The 14506-nt window shown below is 41.9% G+C and overlaps 1 protein-coding gene across 1 annotated transcript in view; it reads right to left on the reverse strand.

Annotated features, from left to right (window-relative positions):
• The window catches only part of ENTREP1 (endosomal transmembrane epsin interactor 1), a 183228-nt gene extending 169148 nt beyond the window's left edge, over nucleotides 1-14080 (reverse strand). The window contains exons 1-2 of the mRNA XM_060199731.1: nucleotides 13890-14080; nucleotides 8311-8378 (exon numbers count right to left, since the gene is read on the reverse strand). The gene's annotated coding sequence lies outside the window, so the exon portion shown is untranslated. The remainder of the gene's footprint in view (nucleotides 1-8310; nucleotides 8379-13889) is intronic.
• Nucleotides 14081-14506: the final 426 nt, after the last annotated feature.

Raw genomic sequence — 14506 nt, forward strand, 5'->3', positions numbered from 1 at the left:
AATTTCTCTCTGTCCTATCTAAAAATGGTGATATCAATAACAACAACAATAAAACAACAAGGGCAACAAAAGTGAATAAATACATAAATAAATGAATTAGACAACCTAGAAGAGATGGATGCATTTCTAGCATCATAACATCTGCTAAGCCTAACACAAGAGTAGGTAGATAGCTTGAATAAGGCAATCACTAGTTTAGAAATTGAACTGGTGGGTGCTGTGCGGTAGTGCAGTGGGTTAAGTGCATATGGCACAAAGCACAGGCCTGGCATAAGGATCCTGGTTCAAGCCTCCAGCTCCCCACCTGCAGGAAGTCGCTTCGCAAGTGGTGTAGCAGGTCTGCAGGTGTCTTTCTCTCTCCGTCTCTGTCTTCCCCTCCTCTCTCCATTTCTCTCTGTCCTACCCAACAACAACAACAGCTATGACAACAATAACAATAACAACTACAACAAGGGCAACAAATGGGAAAAATAGTCTCCAGAAGCAATGGATTTACCCCAGTGATAACCCTGGAGGCAAAAAAAAAAAAAGGAAAGAAATTGAACTAGTGGGGGCCAGGTGTTGTTTTCGATGGGCTATGTTGTTTTCGCCAGGCTGGCTTCACGGGCAGGCAACAGACGACCAGGGACTCATGGTTGAGCTGTAGGCAGTATCTCTTTATTCATGCAGGATGCAGCACAATCTAAGCCGAGCTAAGCTAAACTCAAGTCCTGTAAAACTCACAATGCTGTCTTTATATATACTTGCCAAGTAGGGTGGAAACAGGATGTGACATAGAGAGGGTGGAGAGAAAAGTGACTGCTGAAAATCAGAGTGTGACAAGGAGAGGATCAGAGCAGGCGAGAATCCTATCACTGAACCACCAATGCCCTGGAGGGAGGGTGGTGCTTGTTAACAGTGGTTATGTAAATAAAATGCAGTGGTTATGTAAATAGAATAGTGTTAAGCAGGGGGGATTTAAACCAAATGAAACAGAAGGGGTCTCATGCATACCAATAGCCAGGTGGTAGTGTAGTGGGTTGAATGCATATGGTTTGAAGCACATGAACTGGCTTAAGGATCCCAGTTCGAGCCCCTGGCTCCCCACCTGCAGGAGGGTCACTTCATAAGTGGTGAAGCAGGTATGCAGGTGTCTATCTTTCTCTCTCCTCTTTGTCTTCCCCTCTTCTCTCGATTTCTCTCTGTCCCATCCAATAACTACAGAAATAACAACAATAACAACAACAAGGGCAGCAAAAATGGAAAAAAAAAAAAAAAAAGGCATCCAGGAGCAGTAGATTAATGGTGCAAACACCGAGCTGCAACAATAACCCTGGAGGCAAAAAAAAAAAAAAAAGGTAATCAAAAATCTACCCAAGAATAAAAGCCCAGGCCCATATGGCTTTACTAATGACTTACTTCTAAAAGACTTTTAAAGAAGAACAAACACCTATTCTCATCAAGCTATTTCAAAAAATTAAAAGAGGGCAAACACATTCTATGAGACAAATATCAGTTTGATCCCCAAAGCAGGAAGGAACTCTTCCAGAAAAGAAAACTGTAGGCCTATATTGCTGATGGACATTGATGTAAAGATCCTGAATAAGATATTGGCAAATCAAATCCAACAACATGTCAAAGAGTAATTAGGGCAGAGGGTAGATATCATAATGGTTATATAAACAGACTCTCACGCCTGAGGCTCCAAAGTCCAAGGTTCAATCCCCTTGCACCACATAAGCCAGAGCTGAACAGTGGTCTGGTTAAAAAGAAAAAAAAAAAAAAAAAAAGAATTCACCAGGAGTAGGGCGGTAGCACAGCGGGTTAAGCGCTGGTGGCACAAAGAGCCAAAGACTGGCGTAAGGATCCCGGTTCGAGCCCCCAGCTACCCACCTGCAGGAGCGTCACATTACAGATAGTGAAGTAGGTCTGCAGGTGTCTGTCTTTCTCACCCCCTCTCTGTCTTCCTCTTCTCTCCATTGCTCTCTGTCCTATTCAACAATGACAACATCAAGAACAACAACAATAACAATTACAACAATAAAACAAGGGCAACAAAAGGGAATAAATAAATAAATATTTTTAAAAAGAATAATTCACCAAGACCAACTGAGGATTCATCCCTGGGAAACAGCGATGGTTCAACATCTGCAAATCTATCAATGTAATTTATCATGTCAACAAAAAGAAAGATAAAAATCACATGGTCATATCAACTGATGCCAAAAAGGCATTCGACAAGATCCCTCCAGAAACTGGGAATAGAGAACATAACATAATAAAGATCATCTATGACAAACCCACAGCTAACATCATTATTGGGGAAAAGCTAAAAGCTTTCCCCTTAAAATCAAGAGAGTCAGGCGGTAGCGCAGCGGGTTAAGCACAAGTGGTGTGGCACAAAGCTTAAGGACAGGCATAAGGATCGCAGTTGGAGCCCCTGGCTCCCCAACTGCAGGGGAGTTGCTTCACAGGTGGTGAAGCAAGTCTGCAGGTGTCTTATCTTTCTCCCCCTCTCTGTCTTCCCCTCTTCTCTCCATTTCTCTCTATCCTATCCAACAATGACGACATCAATAACAACAATAATAATAACTACAACAATAAGGGCAACAAAAGGGAATAAATAAATGAATAAATATTTTTTTAAAATCAGGAACCAGACAAGAATATCCACTATTTCCGCTGTTATTCAACATAGATCTCGAGGTCTTTACCAAAACAATCAGACAAGAAAGAGGTATCAAAGGCATACAGATTGCAAAAGAAGAAATCAAACTATCACTATTTGCTGATGACATGATATACCTAGAAAACCCCCAAAGACTCCACCCAAAACCTACTGGAAATAATACATTAAGTAGAGTAGCAGGATACAAAATCAATACACATAAATCTGTGGCATTTCTGTATACAAACATGGCATCAGAGGAGAGGGAAATAAAAAGCTCAACCTATTTACAATCGAACTTAAAAAGAGAAAATACCATGGGGAGCTGGGCGGTAGCGCCGTGGTTAGCGCGGGTGGCGCAAAGCTCAAGGACCAGCGCGAGGATCTGGGTTGGAGCCCCCAGCTCCCCACCTGCAGGGGAGTCGCTTCACAGGTAGTGAAGCAGGTCTGCAGGTGTCTGTCTGTCTTTCTCCCTCTCTGTCTTCCCCTCCTCTCTGGATTTCTCTCTGTCCTATCCAACAACGATGACAACAATAAAACAACAAGGGCAACAAAAGGGAATAAATAAATAAACAAAAACCTAAAAAAAAAAAAAAAGATAAAATACCAGGGTCCAGGTGGAAGCACAGCGGGTTCCATGAAGTGCACATGACACAAAGCGCAATGACCAGCCAAAAGATCCTGTTTCGAGCCCCCAGCTCCCTACCTGCAGGGGGGTTGCTTCACAAGCGGTGAAGCAGGTGCAGGTGTCTGTCTTTCTCTCCTCCTCCCTACCTTCCCCTCCTCTCTGGATTTCTCTCTGTCCTATCCAACAACAATAATGACAACAACAACAATAGACAACAAAGGCAACAAAAGGGAAAAGATTTGGCTTCTAGGAGCAGTGAATTCGTAGTGCAGGCACCGAGCCCCAGTGATAACTCTGCAGGCAAAAAAAAGAAAAATGAAAAAGAAAAAACAATACAGCATAAAACTCATTGCCACTACTCTGGGCAATGATATTTCTGGATATGATATCAAAAGTATAAAACTAAAACATTTCTGCATAGCAAAAGAAACACAGAATGAAAAGGTAACTAACAGAATGGGAAAGATATTTACAAAGCAAATACGAGATATATAAGGGACTCACAGAACTCAATAGCAAATAAATAAATTTTTTTTTTTGCCTCCAGGGTTACTGCTGGGGCTCAGTGCCTGCACTATGAATCCACTGCTCCTGGAGGCCATTTTTTTCCTTTTTGTTGACCTTGTTATTTATTGTTATTATTATTGTTGTTGTTGTTATTGCTGTTGTTGTTGGATAGGACAGAGAGAAATTGAGAGAGGAGGGGAAGACAGAGAGGGGGAGAGATACCTGCAGACCTGCTTCAGCCCATGAAGCACCCCCCCCTGCAGGTGGGGAGCTGGGGGCTCAAACCAAGATCCTTCCTCTGGTCTTTGTGTTTAAATAACTTGATTTTAAAATAGGCAAAGGACTTGAATAAATGTAAAGGAGATATGCAAATAGATAAGAGATATATCAAAAAAGTGTTTGCCATCACTAATCATCAGAGAAATGAAAATCAAAGCTACAAGAGTTATCACTTCATACCTGATAGGGTGGCTAAAAATCAAAAAGACAATAGTGACAGGGAGATAGCATAGTGGTTATGCAAAAGTAATTTCATGCCTGCTACCAGATTCAATCCCCAGCAGCACCATAAACCAGAACTGAGCAATACTCTAGAGAGAGGGGTGGGGGAGCATCGACAAGGATATGAATAAAGAAATGTTGAGAGGTTGGGTGGTGGCACACCTGGTTGAGTGCACATGTTACAATGCACAAGGACCCAGGTTCGAGCCCCCGGCTCCCCACATGCAGGGGAGTCGCTTCACAAACAGTGAAGCAGGTCTGCACGTGTTTATCATTCTCTGTCTTTACCTTCTCTCTCAATTTCTCTGTCCTATCCAACAATAACAACAGCTATATAAAACAATAACAATAATGGCAACAAGGGCAACAAAAGGGAAAAAATGGCCTCCAGGAGCAGTGGCTTCTTAGTGCAGGTACCGAGCCCCAGTGATAACTCTGGAGACAAAAAAAAAAAATGTTGATGGGAATATAAGTTGGCATAGCTATTATAGAAAATACTATTTGGGATTCTGAAATAAATAAAAGCAGAACTACCAAACGACCTTGTAATACCACTATGGGTACATATCTAAAGAAAGTGAAATAAATAATTCAAAGAGATAATTCTATATCCATTGCAGCATTATTCACAACACCTGAAACATGGATATATGTGTGCTATTGAAAGACAAATGAATAAATAAATTGTGACTACCATTAACAGAAAGATTAGCCAGGTGGTGCATATATATTAGATAGGTGTTAATTCAGCTATATAAAAAAAAAGAGAAACCCTGGCATTAGTGACAACATAGATGAATCATTACGACATAGGGTACATTATGCTAAAAAAATAATAAACCAGATGCAGGAAGATAAATGTTGAATGAACTGTTATATGTAGACTCTAAAATGTTGAACTCATAGGATCAAAGATAGCAGGAGAGATGGGGGAAGATGTTGATAAAAGGGCAAAATTTTTCAGTTAAAAAACCGAGTAAGTTCTAAACCTCCAATACAGTATGGTCACTAACAATAACGTTAACTTGAAGCTTGCTAAGAAAAGTAGATCTTGGGGGAGTCGGGCGGTAGCGCAGCGGGTTAAGCCACGTGGCGCAAAGCGCAAGGACCTGCACAAGGACCGGCGTAAGGATCCCGGTTCGAGCCCCCGGCTCCCCACCTGCAGGGGAGTCGCTTCACAGGCGGTGAAGCAGGTCTGCAGGTGTCTGTCTTTCTCTCCCCCTCTCTGTCTTCCCCATCTCTCTCCATTTCCCTCTGTCCTATCCAACAACAATGACATCAGTAACAACAAAAATAATAACTGCAACAACGAAACAATAAGGGCAACAAAAGAGACTAAATAAATAAATACAACAAAAAAATAATAATAATAAAAATCTAAAAAAAAAAAAGAAAAGTAGATCTTGGGAGCCAGGTGGTAGTGCACCTAGTTAATTTAAGCGCACACACTACAGTGCACAAGGACCTGGCTTCAAGCCCTTGGTCCCCACCTGCAGGGGGAAAGCTTCATGAGAGTGGTAAAGCAGGGTTGCAGGTGTCTTTGTCTCTCTCTTTCTCTTTCTCTCTCTCTCTACCACTCCCTCCCTTCTCAATTTCTCTCTGTCTCTATCCAATAATAAATGAAAAAAAGATCTTAAGTTCTCAGAACACACACACACACACAAGACATGTCACGGAATGTCTCTACTAACTAATTTACCTGAGTAATTATTTCAGGATTTATGCCTATATTAAATCATCACATACTATACCTTGAAGAGCATGATGCGCAACCTAAATAGTTACAGCTTTGTTTCTCAATTAAACAAGAAAAAAAATAAATAAATAAAATGGTGCCACTGTGTTGAATAACAGTTTGATAGCAATTGGCAAGGTGGTACAGTGGTTAGAATACATGTCATGCACACATGAGGACCTGGGATGATTCCAGGCACTGCATATGATAGCAATGCTCTAGGTCTCTTTCTACTGAGTAAATACATACATCTTTCAAAATGGAAAATATTTAACAGTTTCTCAAATGTTAAATACAGAGTTATGATATGACCCAATTATTCCATTTCTAATCATACATACAAAAAAATGTATGCCCACACAAAAATTTATCCATGAATATTCATAACATCATTATTCATAATAAACCCCCAAAAGTGAATCAACAAAAATGAACATCAATGAATGAGTGGATAAAGAAAATTTGTTATATCCATATGGTAGAAAATTATTAGTCATAATAGTGAATCAAATACTAAACACATCCCACAACACTGATGAATGATGAAAACATTATGCTAAGTGAAAAGCCAGTCACAAGGAACAACATACTGTATGATACTTAAATCTAATTTCCACGATCTAAATTTCATTTCTCTCTGTCCTATCTAATAAATAAAAAACAGCCACAAGGAACTGTGGATCTATAGTGCTCGTGCTGGAACTGAGCCCCAGTGATAACCTTGGAAGCAAAAAATAAAATTAATGTGAACAAAAAAAAAATGTCTTTTTTTTTCCTCTAGGGTTATTACTGGGGCTTGGTGCCAGCACCACAAATCCACTGCTCGTGGTAGCCATTTTTTCCTTTTTTTTTTTCCTTTCTATTTTATTCAATAGGATAGAGAAATTGAGCGGGAAGGGGGAAATAGATAGGGTAAGAGAAAGATACCTATAGGCCTGCTTCATCACTCATAATCATAGAGCATGTGTGTGTGTGTGTGTGTGTGTGTGTCTTCACTTCCCTCTCCCATAAGGACATTTGTCACTGGATTTATAACCCACATGCCCCAAGATGTTGTCATCTCAAAGTCTTTTACTTAATTATATCTGCAAAGTAAGCTTTTCCAAATAAGGTCACATCCACAGATTCTGGGTAATAGGACACATGTACTTCTTTTTTTTTTAATTTTTTAAAATATTTTATTTTTATTTATTTATTCCCTTTTGTTGCCCTTGTTGTTTTATTGTTGTAGTTATTATTGTTGTTGTCGTTGTTGGATAGGACAGAGAGAAATGGAGAGAGGAGGGGAAGACAGAGAGGAGGAGAGAAAGATAGACACCTGCAGACCTGCTTCACCGCCTGTGAAGCGACTCCCCTGCAGGTGGGGAGCCGGGGTTCGAACCGGGATCCTTATGCCGGTCCCTGTGCTTTGCGCCACCTGCGCTTAACCCACTGCGCTACAGCCCGACTCCCAGGACACATGTACTTCTAACATGTATTTTGTGGGCACCATTCAACTCACTAAAGCATGTGTAAGGATCATTAAGACAAGCTCTAAAGAAGTGCATAGATTGAACATATGTCACACATACTACCAGATATGACATATAAAGAAGACAAGGAATATAAACTATCACAGCTAGATAGTTCCAGGCTCCCCTTTTATGTCCCTAACTTCATGGAGAATCCCAGAGCTAATTAGGCAAGTCAAAAAGTAGTTCTTAAAAACAAGAAAAAAAATCAAAGAAACTTATATTCCCCCATCCTACTCTTTGTTGTTAATATAAATGCTAGAGCAGTGAGTCATATTCTGTTCCAAATTCCACCAACAAGGTGCACATACAGAATTGTGTCAGAATAGCTTTTTTCCTGGCAGTCTCATTTACTTGAATGTCTATTGGAGAGAATCACCCAAACTAGTTGAAAAGCAAACACCTTGCCTTTCCAAAGAAGTTAGCTATACAGTGTTGAGTATTACCCATTCCAAAAATAACAGAAAGTTTTGGAGACAGTCACATGGCAGGGAACCAAGTGTTGGAATGCAAAGCCTTCTTGTCTTTGTGGATGGGCTCTTGAGTCCTTAAGTAGTTACATTCCAATGTCACAAGGAAGCTGAAGGGGCAACTGTAAAGAGGAGAGTGTGAGAGGCAGCCCTGGCATTCCTGTTCTGGAAGACACCAAATTTGGGCATGCCCTAGGGAAGTTAGGGAAAAAAGTGTTGCTGCCACTACAGTCAGTTAGACTACCTGGAGAAAACTGGTGCCTTCCCCAAGTCCTACATTCCAGATATCTGTTACCTTCTCAAACACCTACCTGGGGTCCACTGTTCAGTCTTCACCCTCCTTCTCCATAGCTCCACAAGCCCCATGTAGCCACTTCACCTAGAGGCACAGGGGAAACTTCGTGAGTGGTGGAGCAGAGCTGTTCACATCTCTCTCTCTCTCTCTATCTCTATCTCTAATATTGAAAGTGGGGGTGAGTTTACCAGGAGTGGTAGAATAATGAGGCACAAAAAAAATCACTGTAGAAAAAATTCTGTGTTTTTGGCTTCTTGGGGGAAAAAAATGATCCACCTAAATTATAATAAGCACACACAAAGAACCCTTTGTTTTCAGACTCCCCTGGACAGACTTGTCTACAATTACTCCACTCTCCTCCAGCTACTCAGAGCCCCACAAAGAAGACACAGGATCAGAAAAATTAACAAGAAAATAGGGCAGAGCAACTGTCCAAGTCTGGCCCCGACTGAGCTTTTGCTCTAAACTGCTGATTTTATAAAGCACTGATTAAACTACACTGAAAATAAACTATTGTTTCTGTTCTGGATTTGGCACATAAACATGTTTTATCAGTGACAATGGTAGCAAAACCATTATGATAGCTTTTTTTTTTTTTTTAACTTCTACAAATATATCTGTTCTAGCTCTAAGTCAGAATGCTTTCCTTTTTATCCTTTCCACTGCTGGGAAGATAAGAAAGCAATTTACAGCCTGGTAGAGGAAGTAGAATTGACCTTGACACAGACATCTGTCAAGTCAAAAGATACAGAAGCTGAGCAGTCTCTGGACAGTGTCTCAGGAAATCTAGTTGACAGTAGATCAGAGCACTGTAAAAACTTCCAGCCCCAACATAAGCATAGGGACAAGACTTTGGGTTTAGGAGAGTTTTCCCAACAACTTGTGGGTGACCCTGGAACAGGAAAGTATGCCAGAAAGGAAAGCAGGTGTCGAGAGCTAAGTTTAAGGCTTGTAATACCCAACAGAAGGGCCCAGGACGGAGGAGGTAGTGCTTTCATAAAGAAGCTCCCAAGGCAACCTCAGGTGTGTCTCAGTTCTTTCAGTGCTATTGCTGTCAAAAATAGTATCATGGAGTGTTACACTGTTGAACACCTACATAGTAATCTAAAATACTCTCTTTCAGCTACATTAGTTGTCTGAAACCTATACACCTGGACTGTACTCTTCTGACCTCTTTTGTGTTAGAAGCAGTAGCTTTAGAATTGTTTTAAGTATAAGTTTTAAGTATAGTTGCTTTTCTGCTAGCTGTGTGAGATGGAAAATTCCTTGCCCTTTTCCCTTGAAAAACAGGACCTAATCAGTAAAGGCCATCAGTTGTTTTGCAGGCTGCTTGAAGGACCCTGCATAGGGGCAAGCCTTATCAGGGCCTTTGCACAGGGTTTGAGGAATGCTGTTTACCGGATGGTTGCAGCAGAAGGCTGGATGGTTACAGCAGATGGCGGGAGGATGTGGTGACCCCACTCTGGCTAGTTCCTATTGGTTTGATTTCTGGTGTGATGTTTGAGATAAGCCTGCGCTTTGCTTTGAGTGGACCCCGTGCTTTGCTATGTTTGAAATGATTGGAGTCCACGCTTTTTATGGCATTTTATCACAGACCCCTGCAAGCGTCAACCCGGCTTTGACCTAGCACGTTATGATTGGGCCCTCCTCAATCGCTATCGAACAAGCCATGGCCGGTGCGCTGCTATGTTCCATCGCTGGGGAGCCAGAGATGACCCGAACTGCCCCTGCGGCTACAGACAGACTATGACCCACATAGTCAATGACTGCCACCTCTCCAGATTCAAAGGAGGTCTCAAAACTTTACATCAGGCTCAACCTGTCGCTGTTGACTGGCTACGGAAGAAGGGCAAACGCTAGAAGAAGAATGGAATTTTATTGGTTGTAGAGTGATAAGATTGTACATCCCCTTCCCTGAGTGTATTCTGAATTCCTATAAACTGTGTGGTTTGAGCCTTGTTCAGGGTCGAGCTGGTAGACTGCTGTCAGTCACCACTCGGCCCGGATTCGAATTCGTGAATAAACATCTTTTGCTTCCTTGCAGTGGATGGTGGTTTGATTTCCGCTCGCTAACATTTTGAAGATGCCTTAATGGCTTTTTACTTCTGGAGTTTCTTCTTTCTCAATGACAGACACATTCAGAAAGAGCCCCCTTGAAACTGCCTATTATTTTTGTAGTGAGGGTGATACGAAGAAATGTTGTCCCTTACATCACATAGGGTGTAATTATAAGAAGAATTATAAGTAGAGAAATTCCAGGAAGATAAAGAAGTTATCAGACTGATATTCAGTGGAATACTACTATGCAATTAAAAAATACTGGGTCTTTCTGGAAAAAAATAGATAGAATTGGAGATGACTATACTTAGTGAAGTAAGTAAAGAGGTGAAAGACAACTACCAGGATGGTTTGGCTCATATGTGGAATATAGGAAATAAAAACCCATGAAATGATGATTGTAAAGTCATCATCATTGTTGTCATCATCATCATCTTTTGAGAACTATTGTGGTTATCATAGGGAAAGTGTCACAGAACTTTTGTTGCTGGGTGTAGTATAAAAATAAACCCCTGTAGTCTTATAATACTGTAAGCCTTTATTAAATCACTAATACAAACAGAAAATTGGGGCTGTTTGGTGGTGCATCTGGTTGAGTGCACACATTATAGTGTTCAAGGACCCAGGTTCAAGACCGCCAGTCCCACCTATAGGGAGGAAGCTTCACAAGAGGTGAAGCAGTGCTGCAGCTGTCTTTCTTTCTCTCTCCCCTCTTCTCCACTAAACTTTTCTGTGTCTCTCTAAAATAAGTAAATAAATAAATGTTTTTTATTATCTTTTTTATTAGATAGAGATAACCAGAAATTGAGAGGGTAAGGGAGATAGAGAGGGAGAAAGAAAGAGAGACACCTGCAGCCCTGCTTTACCACTTGCAAAGCTTTCCCTCTGCAGGTGGGAGCCAGGGGCTCAAAATCAGGTCCTTGAGCACTGTAATGTGTGTTGTTGGGCATTACGCCAGCTCCCTCCTGCTCCACTGCTTAATGCTGTGGTCTATTTGCATACTCTTTGTTTTGTCTGAGACCCGCCCTACCTGCAGGGCATTGGTTTAATCCCCACTGGTTAGATGGAAGCTTACTATCTTCGCCCTCTTTTCCTTGTCTCCACCCACTCTCCTACCCAGTTCCTTTTTCCGACCTGCCACTTCCGTTTCAGAAGATATAAAGGGCAGGTTTTTCTGATCAATAAAACATTGCATTGCGTTCCCGCTCAGCCATGAGACTTCCTGGTTCCTCTCCAGCAACAGCCTAGGTTGGCTCCAGACAAATTCTCTCCAACCCGGAGAGCATGTGCCCAGGAAGAAACACCCTCAGGCAAGCCCAGCAGTGTGTGCTCAACCAGGTGTGCCACCACCCGTCCCAATAAAATGTTTTTAAACAGTAGTTTTAAAATAGGAAATTATAGGGAGAGTTCTACTTCTGTTTAACAGTTGGTTTATTTGTGGTAACTGATTCTTGGTATTTCTCACTTTGTTTTGGCTGCTTAGATGTTCATGGTCCAACTTTCTCACCACTAGAATAAGTACAGAGCCCTCTGGTGTGTGTTGACTCATCTTGGACTGTGTTACTATTCTAAAGCAGACTTGTCTCAAAGTAATGACTTTGCCTTTTTAAAAAGATTCATTTTGGATAGAGACAAAGAGAAATTGAGAGGAGAGGGTGGGGGTAGATAGCACAATGGTTATGCAAACAGATTCTCGTGCCTGAGGCTCCAAAGTCCCAGGTTCAATTCCCTGGACTACTATAAACAAGTGCTGAGTAGTGCTCTGGTAAAGAGAGAGCAAGAGAGAGAGGGGGGGGGGAGAGAGAGAAATTGAGAGGAGAGATAGGGAAGGAGGGAGGGAGAGAGAAAAGAGTGATCTGAAGACCTACTTCATGTTTATGAAGCTTTCCCTCTACAGGTGAGGAGGGGGGTTGAACCTAGACCTTTGTGCATGATATTTTATACACTCAACTAGGTGCACCACTGACTGGCCAGACTGTGTTTTAAAACTCTATTCTACATGTTTCTACAAGTCACTGCATACTTATTTTATCCATTAAGGTTATCCCGGTTCCATGCCTGCTACAACTCCACTATTCCCAATTAACTTTTTTTTTTTTTTTTTACAAATTTACCATGAGAGAGAGAAAGAGAGACACCACAGCTCCACTGCTTCTGAAGCTTACCGTGTGCAGGTACTCCTATAAGGAGGCCAGTGGCTTGAATACAGACCCTAAGCATTGTCAAGTATGTGCTCTGCTGGGTGAGCACTTTATGCACTCGTGCACTGAAGAAATGAAGTATGAACAAGTAAACAAATCAGGTCATTGACAAAAATGAAGTGTTTTTCACCCCAGTTTGGTTGTAATCTTGCCTTGTCTGTCCTTAAATTGCTGTTTACAAACTAACACATCGGGGGCCAGGTGGTGGCTCACTTGGCTGAATGCACATGTTACCATGTGCAAGGTCCTGTTCTCCACTTGTAGGGGGGAAGCTTCACAAGTGGTGAAGCAGTGCTGCAGGTGTCTTTCCTTCTCTCTCCTTCTCCATCTCCACCTCCCATTTTGATTTCTCTCTGTCCAATCAAATAAATAAATAAAATATTTTTTAAAATACCTCACGCTGGGAGTTGGGCAGTAACACAGCAGGTAACACATATGACGCAAAGCTTAAGGACTGGCATAAGGATCCCGGTTCGAGCCCCCAGCTCCCCACCTGCAGGGGAGGTCCCTTCACAGGCGGTGAAGCAGGTCTGCCGGTGTCTTTCTCTCCCCCCTCTGTCCTCCCCTCCTTTCTCCATTTCTCTCTGTCCTATCCAACAATGATGACATCAATAACAACAATAATAATAACTACAACAATAAAACAATAAGGGCAACAAAAGGGAATAAATAAATATTTTTAAAAAACACCTCATGCTAAGGTATGGAATGTGCACTTAAATGACCATTACGGTATTGAATATCTGACAAATCTACTTCCATTACTGGATTTCTTCCAAGTGGTACGTGATAAAAGATTTCTACTGGGCCAGTGAGATAGCTCACTAGGATAGTAACCTTGCTTTGCCATGTGTATGTTCCAGATTCAAGCCCCAGCCCCCATTGCCCTGAAGGAAGCTTTACTCCTGTGCTATATTTCTCTCCATCTCTTTTTATCTGAAGAAGTTGACATAGAGAGATGAAGTCCCAGTGACAACAACAAAGAATTTCTATTGAGTTCTTTTTTTTAATATTTATTTATTCCCTTTTGTTGCCCTTTTTTGGTTTATCATTGTAGTTATTGTTGATGTCGTTGTTGTTGGATAGGACAGAGAGAAATGGAGAGAGGAAGGGAACCTGCAGACCTGCTTCACTGCTTGTGAAGCGACTCCCCTGCAGGTGGGGAGCCAGCGGCTCTGAACTGGGATCCTTATGCTGGTCCTTGCACTTTGCGCCAGCTGCACTTATCCCGCTGCGCTACCACCCGACTCCCTCCTATTGAGTTCTATAGAGCAATCTCAGGGTGTTTTATGGGGGGAAAGAGACTTCTACTTACTTCTAGGAAACACTGACAAACCTGAGCCGTGGTGGAAGTCAGAAGAACACAGCCCTGCAGTCTCCTGTGTAGAGAGCAGACAGTAGGAGTATGTCACACTTGTCTTTCCCTGCCCACTGTCCTCTTCCTCTGGACACAGAAAGTGAGCCTCCGCCCTCTTCTGTGTCTCAGACTGCTCCTCAGGAAAATGAGTGGTGGCATCATGGTTAGGTCTGCAAAGGAACAGAGTCAGGAAAGGTGTGAGAACACTCTTCTGAGAGGCCAGGTTTGAGGACAGGGAACTGCAGCAAAGAGATGACTGAGAGGCATGAGAGAAAACTCCACCTCACAATTAAGTCTCTGGCTGGCCCTATACAAGGCATAAACTCTTGACACTCAAGCACAGGGATTTTGGTGGAAGGAGGCCGTCAAGATAAGAGAGATAGCATAACGGTGCTGCAAAAGAGACTTTCATGCCTGAGACTCTCAAGTCTCAGGTTCAATCCCCAGCACCACCATCAGCCAGAGCTGAGCTGTACTCTGGTCTTGGTCCCCCCACTCCTGTATTATTCCCTCTGTATCTCTTTCTCACCAAAATAAAATAAATAAAATATTCTTTAAAAGAGAGAGTGATCCGGGGTATTTGTTTAAGGAATTAA

This window comes from Erinaceus europaeus, chromosome 10, assembly GCF_950295315.1.
Source record: "Erinaceus europaeus chromosome 10, mEriEur2.1, whole genome shotgun sequence".
NCBI lineage: Eukaryota > Metazoa > Chordata > Mammalia > Eulipotyphla > Erinaceidae > Erinaceus > Erinaceus europaeus.